We start from the raw sequence: 8,496 nt of genomic DNA, 5'->3' as shown, positions 1-8,496 counted from the left end.
CACCTCTCAACAAATTCCCCTCGATGTGTTGCAGTCAAGAGTTTTTCACCAACACGAGGAGGTCTTGAAGGAGGAGTAGCAGTTTTATTCTTTCCCTTTTGTGACCTAAACAAGAACTATTTAAAAAAAATTTAACAGTCGGCATGGTCGACAAATATAACCTTGCCGGCGACACAAAATTCGGAAGGGTCGATATCTAAACTACATGCCGGCTAAAGCATAATCGGCAGGGTATTATTGCAATAACCTGCAGGGTTATAACAACTTGAAAACAGGATTTTCAACATCAATAGTCGGCATGCTCTATAATCAAACAATACCGGCTAACATAAAGCCGGCAGGGTGGTATTCAAATACCATTCCGACTTTCAAAATTTAAGGCATCAGGAGATACTAAATTAAAATACAGACGACAGGGTAAAAATTTATAACCCACCGACTTAAAAAAAAACTAACGTCGGCAGGCTCCTAGGTTGAATACCTTGCCGATCTGATGTGTTTTGTAGAGAGTGGTAAAAAGAGTGTCGTTTCTCAGACTTGTGAAGGATTTTTTTTAGACTTAAATTCAAAACTAAAATAGAAAACACAATAAAAATTATAGAAAACTTAAACAAAGATGATATCAATATTAAAAGAAACACTGAGGCTAAGATTCCACTATTTTCCAAGTTCAAAGTGATTAAACCAATACTTATATTTATGCAATTTTCTCGTTTAGTTTGATTCTAGAATATTGCAACAAGTAGATTTTCAAAAGTAGTAATTGTAAATACCAAGTATGAAGCATCAAAAGTCGTAAAACTAAGCATACTCCATCAAAATAAATCACAATCACTCAAATAAAAATCATATTCAATAATAGTTTAAGGCAAATAATCATATAATTATTGCAAATAAAAAGATAAAATAGAATATACCACTTTTTGTTGGAAAAATAGCTTCCTCTATCGCCTCAGAAATGGGGTTTAACTCCTCATATTAACCACTTGCTCAAAATACATGTTTGTTGATCAAAAGTTGATTAAAAAGAAGAGAAGGTATAAAACAGCGTGTTTGTAATGGATATAATTGTTACGAACCACTGTTACAAAGTACCCTAACACAGAACTGTTGCGAACTCTGAATAATTGTTACATAAATTGTGACAAAGTGATTGAATTTTGAAAGAAAAGGCCACGGATTCTGCGACTGTCTTTTACTGCTGTTCTGTGTTCTTTTTCTTCCTCTCGCCTGTATCTCTGCAACTTGGTGTTTTTGTGCTCTATTATGTTTTAAACTTCCCCAAAGTGTATGTAAGTCTTCTATGAGCTATACCAACTCCTTTTATAGCCCACAGGTCGATAATAACTCCAAATCTTCGCCTTTTTCTTTCTTTCCTTACAACAAAATCCTCGGTATTTTTTTCTTTTTTCTTTTTCTTTTGGTACGTCTCTAAAAGAGTCTGATTGGTACAAACACTTCTAAACCTGGTAGTAAATCCCACAACAGGATATTCTCTACCTTTTTACACGTAAACTCCAAAAATAGAACCATATCCGAGACTTTTTCTTCTCCCCAGTTTTCTTTCACGCAACTTCCTTTCTCATCCAAACTCTTTCCAAATAGAAGAATATAATCCCAGTCGTTAATACACTCTCTCAAGTTTCACGTAATTTACCAAGCCAACAAAATAAACCCGATATACTTTCACTTTCTCTAATGGCCTGATTCGCCTAGATATGCATGGAAACTTGTTTTTCTGCGTATCTGAATCCTATACCATCCCTGTTTGACCATACCAGGCCCAACCAAACCATATAAACAAATAAAACCTGATAAAATGTCGTCAAAATCGATCCAGGAAGTTATGCAGAAGTTCGCAAGTGGAAGACGTGTTTTCCCGCCAAAACTGTGATGAAGATGGGAAGCCCCCTAACCAGAATAGGGTTCCATTATCCATGGGGTGTAAATAGCAGGTATGGGGTGCAAGTAGCGGTGAGGTGCCCCTTATCAACTGAGTGCCCCTTATCCAAACTGAGAGTCCGCATAGTAATTTTCTCCCACGAGCGCAAATATCACTTTTCGAGCCAATTTTTCTACGCATGTTTATTTCTCCAAAAACATCTACAAAGACACAAAAATCCATAATAAATACAAAATCGAGCACTAACAATATATACAATTGAGATTATATCATACACAAAAATGTGTCTATCAAATACCCCCAAACCTATTATTTGCTAGTCCTCGAGCAAAAATAAAATAGAAATAAAATCCTAACTCACTATCGCAGGCATCGTCGATTGCATTTAGCGTATGCAATAAGCCTTTAAACCTCTAGGTGTACCTAGTGGCGGAGTGTTGTCTCCGGAGGGCTTATCAGAGGTATACCCACAAAACCTTTATACTCCAGACTCTAGTTGTCTACACAGAACCTTGGAAGGAACTAAAGAATCTCCTTGGTTGGCATACTTATTGATTACAGGAGGAAGTACCCTGATGCCAAATTCCAATTGTTGTACACGAGTTCGCACTCAAGTATACTAAAATTCATATGAAGTGACAGAGCTCTACTCAGATAGTTGCACTATGGACATCAATATCCGGAGTCAAACTAATCACATGGATAGATCAAGAAGATGGATATAGAAAAACATAGATGGTTTTGATGTTTACTAGGTGAACGGTGTTTCTCATATCTGTATAAAGGCCTCCGCTAAAATGAACCTATCCTAATGGACTGAGATACTAGTCTGACTAATATCAACACACTGGCATATACAAGGGAACCAGTGATTGATAATCCTAACACTAGGTCAACACAACTGGCATATACAAGGGTTTCAGTGGTCGACTTTATTTAATTTATTCCACTTGGTCTGGTCTCAGTTTCTTTTTATTTTTCTTTTCTTCGTATCTCAATCACTCTAATTCACCCTAGCATTGGTAACAACTTGAATCGTGAGCCCCACTTAATCACTTAGAGAAACATAGTTTAAAAACAAAACAAAATAAAAACAGAAGTGAAAAGGACTCAACGAGATATGGTGAAACTATCATGTTATTTCTAACACCCGAGCTCTGTGCTTTTATGAATAGACTCTTTAGATGTTGCCATCTAGTCAGATTGGTTCCTCAACTCCTACAAGCAAAATGCTTCCATCCACTTAGATTGGTTAGTTCCATCCTTAATAGGCATAAATTTCTAGGCTCTGGAGTTTATTTATTGCAACGAAAAGGTAACAAAAAGTTCTACCCCACCCCCATACTTAAATCTAACATTGTCCTCAATGTTTCTAATTAAAGAACAGTACCAAAAATATAAGTAACATGAGGAAATAGTAAAGAGAGAAGTCGGAAAGATAGTACCTGGGTGAAGTGTAACCAAAAACCTACAAAAATATTATACAACATACAAAATCGCCTCGATGGTCAATCAAGGTAAACAAGGTCCTCCAGAGGGACCTCCTCAACATCACCTGTAGGAAAAGCTTCTAAAAAGGGCTTTAATCGCTGACCGTTAACCTTCGAAGAACTACCACCATCTGGTGTCTCAATCTCAATAGCGCCATGAGGAAAAATAGTACGGACCACAAAAGAACCGGTCCACCGAGAGCGCAACTTCTCGGGGAATAGATGCAAACGAGTGTCATACAGAAAAACTTTTTGACCTGGAGAAAATGACTTTCGTAAAATATTCCTATCATGCACAAGTTTCATTTTTTTCTTATACTCCTTAGCACTATCGTATGCATCTCTACGAATCTCGTCCAACTCATTGAGCTGGAGCTTTCTTTGAGCTCCTGCCTTGTCAAGTGAAAAGTTTAAGTTCTTAATATCCCAATAGGCTCGATGCTCTAACTCAACAGGCAGGTGACATGCCTTGCCAAACACTAACCGATAAGGTGACATTCCAATGGGTGTCTTAAACGTAGTACGGTAAGCCCATAAGGCATCAGTAAGCCTCGACGACCAGTCTTTCCTATTTGGATTAATTGTTTTCTCTAGAATACGTTTAATTTCCCTATTGGAAACCTCTACTTGAACACTAGTCTGAGGGTGATATGGGGTTGCTACTTTATGGGTAATACCGTATTGTTTCATTAAAAGACCAAACGGTCTATTACAAAAGTGTGAACCTCCATCACTACTTATAGCTCGCGGCGTACCAAAACGTGTAAGTATATTCTCTTTCAAAAACTGGACTACGACCCTGTGGTCATTAATTTTACATGGAACCGCCTCAACCCACTTAGACACATAGTCTACAGCGACAAGTATGTAAAGATAACCAAACGAAATAGCAAATGGACCCATAAAATCAATGCCCCACACATCAAAGACCCCAATCACTAAAATAGGGTTCAAAGGAATCATATTTCTACGGGAAATGGTTCCTAACTTCTGGTAACGCTCACAAGAAACACAATGACTATGGGAATCTTTAAACAACAAAGGCCAGTAAAATCCACACTGCAAAATCTTAGCAGCAGTCTTCTTAGCACTAAAATGACCCCCACATGCATGTTCATGAAAAAAGGAGATAATACTAGACTGGTCACTCTCAGATACACATTTCCTAATAATCTGGTCCGGACAATACTTAAACAGATAAGGATCGTCCCCAAAGAAATGCTTAACCTCGGATAAAAACCTAGAACGATCTTGCTTACCCCAATGTTGAGGCATTCGATCAGTTACAAGATAATTCACTATATTTGCATACCAATGTGATTGGGAAACAGAGAACAATTGTTTATCAGGAAAACTGTCCCTTATAGGAAGGGAATTATTAGGGGAACTAACAACTAGCCTAGACAAGTGGTCTACTACTACATTCTCTGCACCCCTTTTGTATCTAATGTCCGGACAAAATTCTTGTAACAAAAGGATCCATCTAATCAATCTAGGTTTGGATCCTTCTTAGACAAAAGGTATTTCAAGCAGCATGATCATTATAGATTACGATCTTAGAACCTAATAAATAGGATCTAACTTATCCAAGGCAAACACGATGGCTAGCAATTCCTTCTCGGTAGTTGTATAGTTCATTTGGGCATCATCAGAGTTTTGATAGCATAGTAAATCACATGGAGTAATTTGTTTTCTCGCTGACCTAGCACAACGCCTATAGCATAATCTGAAGAATCACACATAATTTCAAAGGGTAGGTTCCAGTTAGGTGCATGGACTATCGGGGCAGTAGTGAGTAAAGTTTTAAGCTTCTCAAAAGCCTCTAAACAAGCATTATCAAACACAAACTTAACATCTTTAGCAAGCAAATTGCAAAGAGGTCTAGAAATCAAGCTAAGATCCTTAATGAATCGACGGTAAAAACCTGCATGCCCTAGGAATGGCCTAATATCTTTTATAGTTTTTGGGACCTGTAAAGTCTTAATAAGGTCAACTTTGGCTTTGTCTACCTCTATACCCTTTGAAGAGACGATGTGCCCTAACACAATTCCTGATTTAACCATGAAATGGCATTTTTCCCAATTAAGCACTAAATTTTTTTCCTTACACCTAGTCAATACTAATGTCAAATGATGCAAGCACTCATCGAAAGATGAACCAAACACTGAATAATCATCCATAAAGACCTCTAAGAACCGTTCTACCATATTAGAAAATATGCTCATCATACAACGCTGAAAAGTTGCAGGGGCATTACATAGCCCGAAAGGCATGCGTCTATACGCAAAGGTACCAAAGGAACGGGTAAAAGTGGTTTTCTCTTGGTCTTATGGGGCAATAATGATCTGATTATAACCGTAGTATCCATTTAAGAAGCAATAGTGACTATGTTCAGCTAATCGCTCTAGCATTTGGTCGATAAAATGAAGGGGAAAGTGATCCTTCCTTGTGACGTTGTTCAATTTCCTTGGTCTTATGGACCCATTTACTTTCTGAAATTGGGTAAATAATACCCGCATCTAACAACTTAAGCACCTCTTTTCGAACTACCTCTTTCATGTTAGGGTTCAGTCGACGTTGCATCTCCCTAGAAGGTTTGGAGTCTTCTTCTAAATGAATCTGATGCATACACACAGTAGGACATATACCGTTAATGTCTGCTATAGTCCACCCTAAAGCTTCCTTATTGTCTTGAAGTACATTTACTAGCCTACTTACCTGATCACTATCCAAATCGGAAGCTACAATCACAGTAAAGTCACAGATGGGCCTAAAAACACATACTTTAGAGTATCGGGTAGTAGTTTAAGGTCCAACTTTGGGGGCTCTCTAAATAAGAAATTAGGGTAGTCTCAGAAATTGTTAATGGTGCGAACCTAGCTTTCCATCTATCAGTGTGTAACACGGGGGTAGAATCTAATAGAGCATTCACCTGTTCAATAGTGCTATCGTCGTCAAAATCTAAACCAAAATGGGATAGACAACTTTCTAATGGGTCTTCAGACAAAATGTTTGGTAATGACTCCTAAACTAAGGCTTCTATCATGTTCACCTCTTCAACACATGTGTCATATAGCTCATGAGGTTGCTTACTGACATTAAAAATATTCATCTTCATAGTCATATTACCAAAAGATAAACTCGTCACACCATTTCGATAGTTAATGATCGCATTAGACGTAGCTAAAAATGGGCGACCTAAAATCACAGGTATCTGGTTCTCTGGGTCAGGGACAGGTTGGGTATCTAGGACCACGAAATCCACTGGATAAATAAACTTGTCGACTTCAATAAGAATATCCTCGATAACACCTCGAGGGATTTTAACAGACCTATCAGCTAATTGCAGTGTCATCTGAGTAGGTTTCATTTCACCAAATCCTAGCTGTAAGTATACATGGAATGGCAGTAAGTTCACACTGGCTCCTAAGTCAAGTAAAGCTTTTTCTACCCGGAAGTTACCTATTGTGCAAGCAATGGTAGGAGAACCTGGGTCTTTGTACTTTGGAGTTGTGGTGTTCTGAATGATTGAACTTACGTGACTAGCTAAAAAGGCTTTCTTATGGACGCTAAGTTTTCGCTTTCGCGTACACATATCCTTAAGGAACTTGGCATAAGCAGGAATTTGCCTAATTGCATCTAATAAGGAAGGTTTATGGTAACTTGCTTAAAAACCTCCACTATGTCATTAAAGTTCGATTCCTTCTTTGTTGGTACTAATAGCTGAGGAAATGGGGCTCTAGGCTAAAATCAGACCTTTCAGGAACCGAATTCACATCATCAGAAACTTTATCAGTCTCTCAGCTACTGGTCCTGAGAGGTGAGATCTGAGGGGTGAACTACAGTATGTTCACTATCGGGCATGGTTACCTTATTGTCTACAACTCTACCACCTAAGGGTTCTAACAACATTCAATTGATTCGATGGTTTTGCACCTAATTCATGAACTCCTCTAGGGTTGGGTTGTGTTTGACTAGGAAACTTACCTTTTTCTCTCAAAGAATCACTTATCAGACCAACCTGGGTTTTTAACTCGGAAATAGCCTGACTATTTTCTTGTCCTATCCTGTTACTAGCTTGTAGACTCTGTTCTACGGATAACTAAATTTTGCAGTTTGCTGAGTTAACAAGGCGAGAGATTCCTCTAAACTTAGGATTTTCTTATCTGACTGATTCTGAAACTGAGCTAGTCCTGAAGGATTCTTAGTATAGCCAAAACCTGGGGGAGCATTAGAATTACTAAACTGACCTTGACTTTGGCCCTTAGACCACGAAAGGTTCGGATGGTTTCTCCAACCAGGATTATAGGTTTCTGAATATGGGTCAATCTTTTGACGGTTATCAAATCTAGTGTTATTATAAAGAGCATTGGCTGCTCTTCAATATTCTGGCCTTCCCAAAAAGGCTCCACTCTACCACTAGTCTGGCCCACTTCTAAGGCTTCTAACCTTTTTGCTATAGCAGCAATTTTGGCATCTGATTCATAGCCTCCTTCTACCCTATTAACGTTTCCTCTACTTAAAAGAATTGTTTTCTGGGGTGCCCTACTATTTTCCCATTGCTGGGTTTTTTCGGCGATTTCATTAAAAAATTCCATCGCCGCATCAACAGTTTGGTTTTCAAATCCACCAGTGCATAGAGACTCAACCATGGTCGTTGTGGAATAATCTAAACCCTCATAAAGGATCTGAACTAGCCTAACCTTTTCTAAACCATGATGAGGACACTGGGATAATAAATCATTGAACCTTTCCAAATACCTATATAAAGATTCTCCCTCTTGTTGTGAAAATGTGCATATTTGCGTCCTAATAGACGATGTTTGTGCCTAGGGAAAAACTTATTGAAAAAGGCAGATGTAAGTTGTTCATATGTCTCAATTGACTCGGAGTCCAAACTATATAGCCACGACTTGGCCTTATCTTTCAGGGAAAATGGGAATAACCTAAGTTTCAAAGCATCATCATCTAAGCCTCTAATTCTTAGAGTACTACAAATTTCCTCAAAATCCCTAACATGGTAATAGGGTTTTCATTTTCTTTCCCTAAAAAGATTGGGAGCATCTGTAAGGTCCCAGGTTTCAGTTCATAGGGTGCCTCCGT

General features: G+C 38.3%; 1 pseudogene; it reads left to right on the top strand.

Moving 5' to 3' along the window:
* Positions 1-8,103: 8,103 nt before the first annotated feature.
* On the top strand, positions 8,104-8,203 carry LOC113345101 (annotated as a pseudogene).
* The last annotated feature ends 293 nt before the right edge of the window (positions 8,204-8,496 follow it).

This window comes from Papaver somniferum, unplaced genomic scaffold (assembly GCF_003573695.1).
Source record: "Papaver somniferum cultivar HN1 unplaced genomic scaffold, ASM357369v1 unplaced-scaffold_80, whole genome shotgun sequence".
Classification (NCBI taxonomy): Eukaryota; Viridiplantae; Streptophyta; class Magnoliopsida; order Ranunculales; family Papaveraceae; genus Papaver; species Papaver somniferum.
The sequence above is the reverse complement of the archived record's forward strand: the minus strand, read 5'-3'. Positions and strand labels throughout refer to the sequence as shown.